Here is a 16,292-nt window from a genome sequence, read left to right as displayed (position 1 = left end):
CACATATAATCCAGGCAGAAGCATTCTCAGAAACCTCTTTATGATGTGTGCATTCAACTCGGAGAGATAAGCCTTCCTTTTGATAGAGCAGTTTTGCAACTGTGTTTTTGCAGAATCTGCAAGTGTATATTTGGAGCCCTTTCAGGCCTTCGTTGGAAACGGGAATATCTTCCCATAAAAACTAAACATAAGCGTTCTGTGAAACTCCTTTGTGAAGTATGAATCCAACTCACAGAGTTGAACACTTCTTTTGAAAGAGCAGCTTTGAAACACTCTTTTTGTAGAATCTGCAAGTGTTCATTTGGAGCGCTTTGAGGCCTATGGTGGAAAAGGAAATATCTTCACATAAAACCTAGACAGAAGCATTCTTTGAAACTTCTTTATGATGTGTGCATTCAACTCACAGAGTTGAACATTGCTTTTCATGGAGCAGTTTGGAAAGAGTCTTTTTGCAGCATCTGCAAGTGGATATTTGGAGCTCTTTCAGGCCTTTGTTAGAAGCGGGAATATCTTCCCATTAAAACTGGACAGAAGCATTCTCACAAACTGCTTTGTGATGTGTGTGTTCAACTCACAGAGGTGAACCTTTCCTTTGCTAGAGCAGTTATGAAACACTCTTTTTGTAGAATCTGCAAGTGTTCATTTGGAGCGCTTTGAGGCCTATGGTGGAAAAAGAAATATCTTCACATAAAACCTAGACAGAAGCATTCTTTGAAACTTCTTTATGATGTGTGCATTCAACTCACAGAGTTGAACCTTCTTTTTCATGGAGCAGTTTGGAAAGAGTCTTTTTGCAGCATCTGCAAGTGGATATTTGGAGCTCTTTCAGGCCTTTGCTAGAAGCGGGAATATCTTCCCATAAAAACTGGACAGAAGCATTCTCACAAACTGCTGTGAGATGTGTGTGTTCAACTCACAGAGGTGAACCTTTCCTTTGCTAGAGCAGTTATGAAACACTCTTTTTGTAGAATCTGCAAGTGTTCATTTGGAGCGATTTGAGGCCTATGGTGGAAAAAGAAATATCTTCATATATAAACAAGGCAGAAGCATTCTCAGAAAGCTCTTTATGATGTGTGCATTCAACTCAGAGAGATAAGCCTTCCTTTTGATAGAGCAGTTTTGAAACTGTGTTTTTGCAGAATCTGCAAGTGGATATTTGGAGCCCTTTCAGGCCTTCGTTGGAAACGGGAATATCTTCCCATAAAAACTAAACAGAAGAGTTCTGTGAAACTGCTTTGTGTAGTATGAATCCAACTCACAGAGTTGAACACTTCTTTTGAAAGAGCAGTTTTGAAACACTCTTTTTGTAGAATCTGCAAGTGTTCGTTTGGAGCGCTTTGAGGCCTATGGTGGAAAAGGAAATATCTTCACATATAAACCAGGCAGAAGCATTCTCAGAAACCTCTTTATGATGTGTGCATTCAACTCGGAGAGATAAGCCTTCCTTTTGATAGAGCAGTTTTGAAACTGTGTTTTGGCAGAATCTGAAAGTGGATACTTAGAGCCCTTTCAGGCCTTCGTTGCAAACGGGAATATCTTCCCATAAAAACGAAACAGAAACGTTCTGTGAAACTGCTTTGTGAAGTATGAATCCAACTCACAGAGTTGAACACTTCTTTTGAAAGCGCAGCTTTTAAACACTCTTTTTGTAGAATCTACATGTGTTCATTTGGAGCGCTTTGAGGCCTATGGTGGAAAAGGAAATATCGTCACATAATACCTAGACAGAAGCATTCTTTGAAACTTCTTTATGATGTGTGCATTCAACTCACAGATTTGAACTTTCCTTTTCATGGAGCAGTTTGGAAAGAGTCTTTTTGCAGCATCTGCAAGTGGATATTTGGAGCTCTTTCAGGCCTTTGTTAGAAGCGGGAATATCTTCCCATAAAAACTGGACAGAAGCATTCTCACAAACTGCTTTGTGATGTGTGTGTTCAACTCACAGAGGTGAACCTTTCCTTTGCTAGAGCAGTTATGAAACACTCTTTTTGTAGAATCTGCAAGTGTTCATTAGGAGCGATTTGAGGCCTATGGTGGAAAAAGAAATATCTTCATATATAAACAAGGCAGAAGCATTCTCAGAAAGCTCTTTATGATGTGTGCATTCAACTCAGAGAGATAAGCCTTCCTTTTGATAGAGCAGTTTTGAAACTGTGTTTTTGCAGAATCTGCAAGTGGATATTTGGAGCCCTTTCAGGCCTTCGTTGGAAACGGGAATATCTTCCATTAAAAACTAAACAGAAGAATTCTGTGAAACTGCTTTGTGTAGTATGAATCCAACTCACAGAGTTGAACACTTCCTTTCAAAGAGCAGTTTTGAAACACTCTTTTTGTAGAATCTGCAAGTGTTCGTTTGGAGCGCTTTGAGGCCTATGGTGGAAAAGGAAATATCTTCACATATAATCCAGGCAGAAGCATTCTCAGAAACCTCTTTATGATGTGTGCATTCAACTCGGAGAGATAAGCCTTCCTTTTGATAGAGCAGTTTTGAAACTGTGTTTTGGCAGAATCTGCAAGTGTATATTTGGAGCCCTTTCAGGCCTTCGTTGGAAACGGGAATATCTTCCCATAAAAACTAAACAGAAGCGTTCTGTGAAACTCCTTTGTGAAGTATGAATCCAACTCACAGAGTTGAACACTTCTTTTGAAAGAGCAGCTTTGAAACACTCTTTTTGTAGAATCTGCAAGTGTTCATTTGGAGCGCTTTGAGGCCTATGGTGGAAAAGGAAATATCTTCACATAAAACCTAGACAGAAGCATTCTTTGAAACTTCTTTATGATGTGTGCATTCAACTCACAGAGTTGAACATTCCTTTTCATGGAGCAGTTTGGAAAGAGTCTTTTTGCAGCATCTGCAAGTGGATATTTGGAGCTCTTTCAGGCCTTTGTTAGAAGCGGGAATATCTTCCCATTAAAACTGGACAGAAGCATTCTCACAAACTGCTTTGTGATGTGTGTGTTCAACTCACAGAGGTGAACCTTTCCTTTGCTAGAGCAGTTATGAAACACTCTTTTTGTAGAATCTGCAAGTGTTCATTTGGAGCGCTTTGAGGCCTATGGTGGAAAAAGAAATATCTTCACATAAAACCTAGACAGAAGCATTCTTTGAAACTTCTTTATGATGTGTGCATTCAACTCACAGAGTTGAACCTTCTTTTTCATGGAGCAGTTTGGAAAGAGTCTTTTTGCAGCATCTGCAAGTGGATATTTGGAGCTCTTTCAGGCCTTTGTTAGAAGCGGGAATATCTTCCCATAAAAACTAAACCGAAGCATTCTCACAAACTGCTTTGTGATGTGTGTGTTCAACTCACAGAGGTGAACCTTTCCTTTGCTAGAGTAGTTATGAAACACTCTTTTTGTAGAATCTGCAAGTGTTCATTTGGAGCGCTTTGAGGCCTACGGTGGAAAAAGAAATATCTTCATATATAAACAAGGCAGAAGCATTCTCAGAAACCCCTTTATGATGTGTGCATTCAACTCAGAGAGATAAGCCTTCCTTTTGATAGAGCAGTTTTGAACCTGTGTTTTTGCAGAATCTGCAAGTGGATATTTGGAGCCCTTTCAGGCCTTCTTTGGAAACGGGAATATCTTCCCATAAAAACTAAACAGAAGAGTTCTGTGAAACTGCTTTGTGTAGTATGAATCCAACTCACAGAGTTGAACACTTCCTTTGAAAGAGCAGTTTTGAAACCCTCTTTTTGTAGAATCTGCAAGTGTTCGTTTGGAGCGCTTTGAGGCCTATGGTGGAAAAGGAAATATCTTCACATATAAACCAGGCAGAAGCATTCTCAGAAACCTCTTTATGATGTGTGCATTCAACTCGGAGAGATAAGCCTTCCTTTTGATAGAGCAGTTTTGAAAGTGTGTTTTGGCAGAATCTGCAAGTGGATACTTAGAGCCCTTTCAGGCCTTCGTTGCAAACGGGAATATCTTCCCATAAAAACGAAACAGAAACGTTCTGTGAAACTGCTTTGTGAAGTATGAATCCAACTCACAGAGTTGAACACTTCTTTTGAAAGAGCAGCTTTGAAACACTCTTTTTGTAGAATCTACATGTGTTCATTTGGAGCGCTTTGAGGCCTATGGTGGAAAAGGAAATATCGTCACATAATACCTAGACAGAAGCATTCTTTGAAACTTCTTTATGATGTGTGCATTCAACTCACAGAGTTGAACCTTCCTTTTCATGGAGCAGTTTGGAAAGAGTCTTTTTGCAGCATCTGCAAGTGGATATTTGGAGCTCTTTCAGGCCTTTGTTAGAAGCGGGAATATCTTCCCATAAAAACTGGACAGAAGCATTCTCACAAACTGCTTTGAGATGTGTGTGTTCAACTCACAGAGGTGAACCTTTCCTTTGCTAGAGCAGTTATGAAACACTCTTTTTGTAGAATCTGCAAGTGTTCATTTGGAGCGATTTGAGGCCTATGGTGGAAAAAGAAATATCTTCATATATAAACAAGGCAGAAGCATTCTCAGAAAGCTCTTTATGATGTGTGCATTCAACTCAGAGAGATAAGCCTTCCTTTTGATAGAGCAGTTTTGAAACTGTGTTTTTGCAGAATCTGCAAGTGGATATTTGGAGCCCTTTCAGGCCTTCGTTGGAAACGGGAATATCTTCCCATAAAAACTAAACAGAAGAGTTCTGTGAAACTGCTTTGTGTAGTATGAATCCAACTCAGAGTTGAACACTTCTTTTGAAAGAGTGGTTTTGAAACACTCTTTTTGTAGAATCTGCAAGTGTTCGTTTGGAGCGCTTTGAGGCCTATGGTGGAAAAGGAAATATCTTCACATATAAACCAGGCAGAAGCATTCTCAGAAAACTCTTTATGATGTGTGCATTCAACTCGGAGAGATAAGCCTTCCTTTTGATAGAGCAGTTTTGAAACTGTGTTTTGGCAGAATCTGCAAGTGGATACTTAGAGCCCTTTCAGGCCTTCGTTGCAAACGGGAATATCTTCCGATGAAAACGAAACAGAAACGTTCTGTGAAACTGCTTTGTGAAGTATGAATCCAACTCACAGAGTTGAACACTTCTTTTGAAAGAGCAGCTTTGAAACACTCTTTTTGTAGAATCTGCAAGTGTTCATTTGGAGCGCTTTGAGGCCTATGGTGGAAAAGGAAATATCTTCACATAAAACCTAGACAGAAGCATTCTTTGAAACTTCTTTATGATGTGTGCATTCAACTCACAGAGCTGAACATTCCTTTTCATGGAGCAGTTTGGAAAGAGTCTTTTTGCAGCATCTGCAAGTGGATATTTGGAGCTCTTTCAGGCCTTTGTTAGAAGCGGGAATATCTTCCCATTAAAACTGGACAGAAGCATTCTCACAAACTGCTTTGTGATGTGTGTGTTCAACTCACAGAGGTGAACCTTTCCTTTGCTAGAGCAGTTATGAAACACTCTTTTTGTAGAATCTGCAAGTGTTCATTTGGAGCGCTTTGAGGCCTATGGTGGAAAAAGAAATATCATCACATAAAACCTAGACAGAAGCATTCTTTGAAACTTCTTTATGATGTGTGCATTCAACTCACAGAGTTGAACCTTCTTTTTCATGGAGCAGTTTGGAAAGAGTCTTTTTGCAGCATCTGCAAGTGGATATTTGGAGCTCTTTCAGGCCTTTGTTAGAAGCGGGAATATCTTCCCATAAAAACTAAACCGAAGCATTCTCACAAACTGCTTTGTGATGTGTGTGTTCAACTCACAGAGGTGAACCTTTCCTTTGCTAGAGCAGTTATGAAACACTCTTTTTGTAGAATCTGCAAGTGTTCATTTGGAGCGCTTTGAGGCCTATGGTGGAAAAAGAAATATCTTCATATATAAACAAGGCAGAAGCATTCTCAGAAACCCCTTTATGATGTGTGCATTCAACTCAGAGAGATAAGCCTTCCTTTTGATAGAGCAGTTTTGAACCTGTGTTTTTGCAGAATCTGCAAGTGGATATTTGGAGCCCTTTCAGGCCTTCGTTGGAAACGGGAATATCTTCCCATAAAAACTAAACAGAAGAGTTCTGTGAAACTGCTTTGTGTAGTATGAATCCAACTCACAGAGTTGAACACTTCCTTTGAAAGAGCAGTTTTGAAACACTCTTTTTGTAGAATCTGCAAGTGTTCGTTTGGAGCGCTTTGAGGCCTATGGTGGAAAAGGAAATATCTTCACATATAAACCAGGCAGAAGCATTCTCAGAAACCTCTTTATGATGTGTGCATTCAACTCGGAGAGATAAGCCTTCCTTTTGATAGAGCAGTTTTGAAAGTGTGTTTTGGCAGAATCTGCAAGTGGATACTTAGAGCCCTTTCAGGCCTTCGTTGGAAACGGGAATATCTTCCCATAAAAACGAAACAGAAAAGTTCTGTGAAACTGCTTTGTGAAGTATGAATCCAACTCACAGAGTTGAACACTTCCTTTGAAAGAGCAGCTTTGAAACACTCTTTTTGTAGAATCTACATGTGTTCATTTGGAGCGCTTTGAGGCCTATGGTGGAAAAGGAAATATCGTCACATAATACCTAGACAGAAGCATTCTTTGAAACTTCTTTATGATGTGTGCATTCAACTCACAGAGTTGAACCTTCCTTTTCATGGAGCAGTTTGGAAAGAGTCTTTTTGCAGCATCTGCAAGTGGATATTTGGAGCTCTTTCAGGCCTTTGTTAGAAGCGGGAATATCTTCCCATAAAAACTGGACAGAAGCATTCTCACAAACTGCTTTGTGATGTGTGTGTTCAACTCACAGAGGTGAACCTTTCCTTTGCTAGAGCAGTTATGAAACACTCTTTTTGTAGAATCTGCAAGTGTTCATTTGGAGCGATTTGAGGCCTATGGTGGAAAAAGAAATATCTTCATATATAAACAAGGCAGAAGCATTCTCAGAAAGCTCTTTATGATGTGCGCATTCAACTCAGAGAGATAAGCCTTCCGTTTGATAGAGCAGTTTTGAAACTGTGTTTTTGCAGAATCTGCAAGTGGATATTTGGAGCCCTTTCAGGCCTTCGTTGGAAACGGGAATATCTTCCCATAAAAACTAAACAGAAGAGTTCTGTGAAACTGCTTTGTGTAGTATGAATCCAACTCACAGAGTTGGACACTTCTTTTGAAAGAGCAGTTTTGAAACACTCTTTTTGTAGAATCTGCAAGTGTTCGTTTGGAGCGCTTTGAGGCCTACGGTGGAAAAGGAAATATCTTCACATATAAACCAGGCAGAAGCATTCTCAGAAACCTCTTTATGATGTGTGCATTCAACTCGGAGAGATAAGCCTTCCTTTTGATAGAGCAGTTGTGCAACTGTGTTTTTGCAGAATCTGCAAGTGTATATTTGGAGCCCTTTCAGGCCTTCGTTGGAAACGGGAATATCTTCCCATAAAAACTAAACAGAAGCGTTCTGTGAAACTCCTTTGTGAAGTATGAATCCAACTCACAGAGTTGAACACTTCTTTTGAAAGAGCAGCTTTGAAACACTCTTTTTGTAGAATCTGCAAGTGTTCATTTGGAGCGCTTTGAGGCCTATGGTGGAAAAGGAAATATCTTCACATAAAACCTAGACAGAAGCATTCTTTGAAACTTCTTTATGATGTGTGCATTCAACTCACAGAGTTGAACATTCCTTTTCATGGAGCAGTTTGGAAAGAGTCTTTTTGCAGCATCTGCAAGTGGATATTTGGAGCTCTTTCAGGCCTTTGTTAGAAGCGGGAATATCTTCCCATTAAAACTGGACAGAAGCATTCTCACAAACTGCTTTGTGATGTGTGTGTTCAACTCACAGAGGTGAACCTTTCCTTTGCTAGAGCAGTTATGAAACACTCTTTTTGTAGAATCTGCAAGTGTTCATTTGGAGCGCTTTGAGGCCTATGGTGGAAAAAGAAATATCTTCACATAAAACCTAGACAGAAGCATTCTTTGAAACTTCTTTATGATGTGTGCATTCAACTCACAGAGTTGAACCTTCTTTTTCATGGAGCAGTTTGGAAAGAGTCTTTTTGCAGCATCTGCAAGTGGATATTTGGAGCTCTTTCAGGCCTTTGTTAGAAGCGGGAATATCTTCCCATAAAAACTAAACCGAAGCATTCTCACAAACTGCTTTGTGATGTGTGTGTTCAACTCACAGAGGTGAACCTTTCCTTTGCTAGAGCAGTTATGAAACACTCTTTTTGTAGAATCTGCAAGTGTTCATTTGGAGCGCTTTGAGGCCTATGGTGGAAAAAGAAATATCTTCATATATAAACAAGGCAGAAGCTTTCTCAGAAACCCCTTTATGATGTGTGCATTCAACTGAGAGAGATAAGCCTTCCTTTTGATAGAGCAGTTTTGAACCTGTGTTTTTGCAGAATCTGCAAGAGGATATTTGGAGCCCTTTCAGGCCTTCGTTGGAAACGGGAATATCTTCCCATAAAAACTAAACAGAAGAGTTCTGTGAAACTGCTTTGTGTAGTATGAATCCAACTCACAGAGTTGAACACTTCCTTTGAAAGAGCAGTTTTGAAACACTCTTTTTGTAGAATCTGCAAGTGTTCGTTTGGAGCGCTTTGAGGCCTATGGTGGAAAAGGAAATATCTTCACATATAAACCAGGCAGAAGCATTCTCAGAAACCTCTTTATGATGTGTGCATTCAACTCGGAGAGATAAGCCTTCCTTTTGATAGAGCAGTTTTGAAAGTGTGTTTTGGCAGAATCTGCAAGTGGATACTTAGAGCCCTTTCAGGCTTTCGTTGCAAACGGGAATATCTTCCCATAAAAACGAAACAGAAACGTTCTGTGAAACTGCTTTGTGAAGTATGAATCCAACTCACAGAGTTGAACACTTCTTTTGAAAGAGCAGCTTTGAAACACTCTTTTTGTAGAATCTGCAAGTGTTCATTTGGAGCGCTTTGAGGCCTACGGTGGAAAGGGAAATATCTTCACATAAAACCTAGACAGAAGCATTCTTTGAAACTTCTTTATGATGTGTGCATTCAACTCACAGAGTTGAACATTCCTTTTCATGGAGCAGTTTGGAAAGAGTCTTTTTGCAGCATCTGCAAGTGGATATTTGGAGCTCTTTCAGGCCTTTGTTAGAAGCGGGAATATCTTCCCATTAAAACTGGACAGAAGCATTCTCACAAACTGCTTTGTGATGTGTGTGTTCAACTCACAGAGGTGAACCTTTCCTTTGCTAGAGCAGTTATGAAACACTCTTTTTGTAGAATCTGCAAGTGTTGATTTGGAGCGCTTTGAGGCCTATGGTGGAAAAAGAAATATCTTCACGTAAAACCTAGACAGAAGCATTCTTTGAAACTTCTTTATGATGTGTGCATTCAACTCACAGAGTTGAACCTTCTTTTTCATGGAGCAGTTTGGAAAGAGTCTTTTTGCAGCATCTGCAAGTGGATATTTGGAGCTCTTTCAGGCCTTTTCTAGAAGCGGGAATATCTTCCCATAAAAACTGGACAGAAGCATTCTCACAAACTGCTTTGAGATGTGTGTGTTCAACTCACAGAGGTGAACCTTTCCTTTGCTAGAGCAGTTATGAAACACTCTTTTTGTAGAATCTGCAAGTGTTCATTTGGAGCGATTTGAGGCCTATGGTGGAAAAAGAAATATCTTCATATATAAACAAGGCAGAAGCATTCTCAGAAAGCTCTTTATGATGTGTGCATTCAACTCAGAGAGATAAGCCTTCCTTTTGATAGAGCAGTTTTGAAACTGTGTTTTGGCAGAATCTGCAAGTGGATATTTGGAGCCCTTTCAGGCCTTCGTTGGAAACGGGAATATCTTCCCATAAAAACGAAACAGAAACGTTCTGTGAAACTGCTTTGTGAAGTATGAATCCAACTCACAGAGTTGAACACTTCTTTTGAAAGAGCAGCTTTGAAACACTCTTTTTGTAGAATCTACATGTGTTCATTTGGAGCGCTTTGAGGCCTATGGTGGAAAAGGAAATATCGTCACATAATACCTAGACAGAAGCATTCTTTGAAACTTCTTTATGATGTGTGCATTCAACTCACAGAGTTGAACCTTCCTTTTCATGGAGCAGTTTGGAAAGAGTCTTTTTGCAGCATCTGCAAGTGGATATTTGGAGCTCTTTCAGGCCTTTGTTAGAAGCGGGAATATCTTCCCATAAAAACTGGACAGAAGCATTCTCACAAACTGCTTTGTGATGTGTGTGTTCAACTCACAGAGGTGAACCTTTCCTTTGCTAGAGCAGTTATGAAACACTCTTTTTGTAGAATCTGCAAGTGTTCATTTGGAGCGATTTGAGGCCTATGGTGGAAAAAGAAATATCTTCATATATAAACAAGGCAGAAGCATTCTCAGAAAGCTCTTTATGATGTGTGCATTCAACTCAGAGAGATAAGCCTTCCTTTTGATAGAGCAGTTTTGAAACTGTGTTTTTGCAGAATCTGCAATTGGATATTTGGAGCCCTTTCAGGCCTTCGTTGGAAACGGGAATATCTTCCCATAAAAACTAAACAGAAGAGTTCTGTGAAACTGCTTTGTGTAGTATGAATCCAACTCAAAGAGTTGAACACTTCTTTTGAAAGAGCAGTTTTGAAACACTCTTTTTGTAGAATCTGCAAGTGTTCGTTTGGAGCGCTTTGAGGCCTATGGTGGAAAAGGAAATATCTTCACATATAAACCAGGCAGAAGCATTCTCAGAAACCTCTTTATGATGTGTGCATTCAACTCGGAGAGATAAGCCTTCCTTTTGATAGAGCAGTTTTGAAACTGTGTTTTGGCAGAATCTGCAAGTGGATACTTAGAGCCCTTTCAGGCCTTCGTTGCAAACGGGAATATCTTCCGATAAAAACGAAACAGAAACGTTCTGTGAAACTGCTTTGTGAAGTATGAATCCAACTCACAGAGTTGAACACTTCTTTTGAAAGCGCAGCTTTTAAACACTCTTTTTGTAGAATCTACATGTGTTCATTTGGAGCGCTTTGAGGCCTATGGTGGAAAAGCAAATATCGTCACATAATACCTAGACAGAAGCATTCTTTGAAACTTCTTTATGATGTGTGCATTCAACTCACAGAGTTGAACTTTCCTTTTCATGGAGCAGTTTGGAAAGAGTCTTTTTGCAGCATCTGCAAGTGGATATTTGGAGCTCTTTCAGGCCTTTGTTAGAAGCGGGAATATCTTCCCATAAAAACTGGACAGAAGCATTCTCACAAACTGCTTTGTGATGTGTGTGTTCAACTCACAGAGGTGAACCTTTCCTTTGCTAGAGCAGTTATGAAACACTCTTTTTGTAGAATCTGCAAGTGTTCATTTGGAGCGATTTGAGGCCTATGGTGGAAAAAGAAATATCTTCATATATAAACAAGGCAGAAGCATTCTCAGAAAGCTCTTTATGATGTGTGCATTCAACTCAGAGAGATAAGCCTTCCTTTTGATAGAGCAGTTTTGAAACTGTGTTTTTGCAGAATCTGCAAGTGGATATTTGGAGCCCTTTCAGGCCTTCGTTGGAAACGGGAATATCTTCCATTAAAAACTAAACAGAAGAATTCTGTGAAACTGCTTTGTGTAGTATGAATCCAACTCACAGAGTTGAACACTTCCTTTCAAAGAGCAGTTTTGAAACACTCTTTTTGTAGAATCTGCAAGTGTTCGTTTGGAGCGCTTTGAGGCCTATGGTGGAAAAGGAAATATCTTCACATATAATCCAGGCAGAAGCATTCTCAGAAACCTCTTTATGATGTGTGCATTCAACTCGGAGAGATAAGCCTTCCTTTTGATAGAGCAGTTTTGCAACTGTGTTTTTGCAGAATCTGCAAGTGTATATTAGGAGCCCTTTCAGGCCTTCGTTGGAAACGGGAATATCTTCCCATAAAAACTAAACAGAAGCGTTCTGTGAAACTCCTTTGTGAAGTATGAATCCAACTCACAGAGTTGAACACTTCTTTTGAAAGAGCAGCTTTGAAACACTCTTTTTGTAGAATCTGCAAGTGTTCATTTGGAGCGCTTTGAGGCCTATGGTGGAAAAGGAAATATCTTCACATAAAACCTAGACAGAAGCATTCTTTGAAACTTCTTTATGATGTGTGCATTCAACTCACAGAGTTGAACATTCCTTTTCATGGAGCAGTTTGGAAAGAGTCTTTTTGCAGCATCTGCAAGTGGATATTTGGAGCTCTTTCAGGCCTTTGTTAGAAGCGGGAATATCTTCCCATTAAAACTGGACAGAAGCATTCTCACAAACTGCTTTGTGATGTGTGTGTTCAACTCACAGAGGTGAACCTTTCCTTTGCTAGAGCAGTTATGAAACACTATTTTTGTAGAATCTGCAAGTGTTCATTTGGAGCGCTTTGAGGCCTATGGTGGAAAAAGAAATATCTTCACATAAAACCTAGACAGAAGCATTCTTTGAAACTTCTTTATGATGTGTGCATTCAACTCACAGAGTTGAACCTTCCTTTTCATGGAGCAGTTTGGAAAGAGTCTTTTTGCAGCATCTGCAAGTGGATATTTGGAGCTCTTTCAGGCCTTTGTTAGAAGCGGGAATATCTTCCCATAAAAACTAAACCGAAGCATTCTCACAAACTGCTTTGTGATGTGTGTGTTCAACTCACAGAGGTGAACCTTTCCTTTGCTAGAGCAGTTATGAAACACTCTTTTTGTAGAATCTGCAAGTGTTCATTTGGAGCGATTTGAGGCCTATGGTGGAAAAAGAAATATCTTCATATATAAACAAGGCAGAAGCATTCTCAGAAAGCTCTTTATGATGTGTGCATTCAACTCAGAGTGATAAGCCTTCCTTTTGATAGAGCAGTTTTGAAACTGTGTTTTTGCAGAATCTGCAAGTGGATATTTGGAGCCCTTTCAGGCCTTCGTTGGAAACGGGAATATCTTCCCATAAAAACTAAACAGAAGAGTTCTGTGAAACTGCTTTGTGTAGTATGAATCCAACTCAGAGTTGAACACTTCTTTTGAAAGAGTAGTTTTGAAACACTCTTTTTGTAGAATCTGCAAGTGTTCGTTTGGAGCGCTTTGAGGCCTATGGTGGAAAAGGAAATATCTTCACATATAAACCAGGCAGAAGCATTCTCAGAAAACTCTTTATGATGTGTGCATTCAACTCGGAGAGATAAGCCTTCCTTTTGATAGAGCAGTTTTGAAACTGTGTTTTGGCAGAATCTGCAAGTGGATACTTAGAGCCCTTTCAGGCCTTCGTTGCAAACGGGAATATCTTCCGATGAAAACGAAACAGAAACGTTCTGTGAAACTGCTTTGTGAAGTATGAATCCAACTCACAGAGTTGAACACTTCTTTTGAAAGAGCAGCTTTGAAACACTCTTTTTGTAGAATCTGCAAGTGTTCATTTGGAGCGCTTTGAGGCCTATGGTGGAAAAGGAAATATCTTCACATAAAACCTAGACAGAAGCATTCTTTGAAACTTCTTTATGATGTGTGCATTCAACTCACAGAGCTGAACATTCCTTTTCATGGAGCAGTTTGGAAAGAGTCTTTTTGCAGCATCTGCAAGTGGATATTTGGAGCTCTTTCAGGCCTTTGTTAGAAGCGGGAATATCTTCCCATTAAAACTGGACAGAAGCATTCTCACAAACTGCTTTGTGATGTGTGTGTTCAACTCACAGAGGTGAACCTTTCCTTTGCTAGAGCAGTTATGAAACACTCTTTTTGTAGAATCTGCAAGTGTTCATTTGGAGCGCTTTGAGGCCTATGGTGGAAAAAGAAATATCTTCACATAAAACCTAGACAGAAGCATTCTTTGAAACTTCTTTATGATGTGTGCATTCAACTCACAGAGTTGAACCTTCTTTTTCATGGAGCAGTTTGGAAAGAGTCTTTTTGCAGCATCTGCAAGTGGATATTTGGAGCTCTTTCAGGCCTTTGTTAGAAGCGGGAATATCTTCCCATAAAAACTAAACCGAAGCATTCTCACAAACTGCTTTGTGATGTGTGTGTTCAACTCACAGAGGTGAACCTTTCCTTTGCTAGAGCAGTTATGAAACACTCTTTTTGTAGAATCTGCAAGTGTTCATTTGGAGCGCTTTGAGGCCTATGGTGGAAAAAGAAATATCTTCATATATAAACAAGGCAGAAGCATTCTCAGAAACCCCTTTATGATGTGTGCATTCAACTCAGAGAGATAAGCCTTCCTTTTGATAGAGCAGTTTTGAACCTGTGTTTTTGCAGAATCTGCAAGTGGATATTTGGAGCCCTTTCAGGCCTTCGTTGGAAACGGGAATATCTTCCCATAAAAACTAAACAGAAGAGTTCTGTGAAACTGCTTTGTGTAGTATGAATCCAACTCACAGAGTTGAACACTTCCTTTGAAAGAGCAGTTTTGAAACACTCTTTTTGTAGAATATGCAAGTGTTCGTTTGGAGCGCTTTGAGGCCTATGGTGGAAAAGGAAATATCTTCACATATAAACCAGGCAGAAGCATTCTCAGAAACCTCTTTATGATGTGTGCATTCAACTCGGAGAGATAAGCCTTCCTTTTGATAGAGCAGTTTTGAAAGTGTGTTTTGGCAGAATCTGCAAGTGGATACTTAGAGCCCTTTCAGGCCTTCGTTGGAAACGGGAATATCTTCCCATAAAAACGAAACAGAAAAGTTCTGTGAAACTGCTTTGTGAAGTATGAATCCAACTCACAGAGTTGAACACTTCCTTTGAAAGAGCAGCTTTGAAACACTCTTTTTGTAGAATCTACATGTGTTAATTTGGAGCGCTTTGAGGCCTATGGTGGAAAAGGAAATATCGTCACATAATACCTAGACAGAAGCATTCTTTGAAACTTCTTTATGATGTGTGCATTCAACTCACAGAGTTGAACCTTCCTTTTCATGGAGCAGTTTGGAAAGAGTCTTTTTGCAGCATCTGCAAGTGGATATTTGGAGCTCTTTCAGGCCTTTGTTAGAAGCGGGAATATCTTCCCATAAAAACTGGACAGAAGCATTCTCACAAACTGCTTTGTGATGTGTGTGTTCAACTCACAGAGGTGAACCTTTCCTTTGCTAGAGCAGTTATGAAACACTCTTTTTGTAGAATCTGCAAGTGTTCATTTGGAGCGATTTGAGGCCTATGGTGGAAAAAGAAATATCTTCATATATAAACAAGGCAGAAGCATTGTCAGAAAGCTCTTTATGATGTGTGCATTCAACTCAGAGAGATAAGCCTTCCTTTTGATAGAGCAGTTTTGAAACTGTGTTTTTGCAGAATCTGCAAGTGGATATTTGGAGCCCTTTCAGGCCTTCGTTGGAAACGGGAATATCTTCCCATAAAAACTAAACAGAAGAGTTCTGTGAAACTGCTTTGTGTAGTATGAATCCAACTCACAGAGTTGGACACTTCTTTTGAAAGAGCAGTTTTGAAACACTCTTTTTGTAGAATCTGCAAGTGTTCGTTTGGAGCGCTTTGAGGCCTACGGTGGAAAAGGAAATATCTTCACATATAAACCAGGCAGAAGCATTCTCAGAAACCTCTTTATGATGTGTGCATTCAACTCGGAGAGATAAGCCTTCCTTTTGATAGAGCAGTTGTGCAACTGTTTTTTTGCAGAATCTGCAAGTGTATATTTGGAGCCCTTTCAGGCCTTCGTTGGAAACGGGAATATCTTCCCATAAAAACTAAACAGAAGCGTTCTGTGAAACTCCTTTGTGAAGTATGAATCCAACTCACAGAGTTGAACACTTCTTTTGAAAGAGCAGCTTTGAAACACTCTTTTTGTAGAATCTGCAAGTGTTCATTTGGAGCGCTTTGAGGCCTATGGTGGAAAAGGAAATATCTTCACATAAAACCTAGACAGAAGCATTCTTTGAAACTTCTTTATGATGTGTGCATTCAACTCACAGAGTTGAACATTCCTTTTCATGGAGCAGTTTGGAAAGAGTCTTTTTGCAGCATCTGCAAGTGGATATTTGGAGCTCTTTCAGGCCTTTGTTAGAAGCGGGAATATCTTCCCATTAAAACTGGACAGAAGCATTCTCACAAACTGCTTTGTGATGTGTGTGTTCAACTCACAGAGGTGAACCTTTCCTTTGCTAGAGCAGTTATGAAACACTCTTTTTGTAGAATCTGCAAGTGTTGATTTGGAGCGCTTTGAGGCCTATGGTGGAAAAAGAAATATCATCACATAAAACCTAGACAGAAGCATTCTTTGAAACTTCTTTATGATGTGTGCATTCAACTCACAGAGTTGAACCTTCTTTTTCATGGAGCAGTTTGGAAAGAGTCTTTTTGCAGCATCTGCAAGTGGATATTTGGAGCTCTTTCAGGCCTTTGTTAGAAGCGGGAATATCTTCCCATAAAAACTAAACCGAAGCATTCTCACAAACTGCTTTGTGATGTGTGT

The sequence above is a fragment of the Pongo abelii genome, chromosome 3 (assembly GCF_028885655.2).
Source record: "Pongo abelii isolate AG06213 chromosome 3, NHGRI_mPonAbe1-v2.0_pri, whole genome shotgun sequence".
Classification (NCBI taxonomy): Eukaryota; Metazoa; Chordata; class Mammalia; order Primates; family Hominidae; genus Pongo; species Pongo abelii.
The sequence above is the reverse complement of the archived record's forward strand: the minus strand, read 5'-3'. Positions refer to the sequence as shown.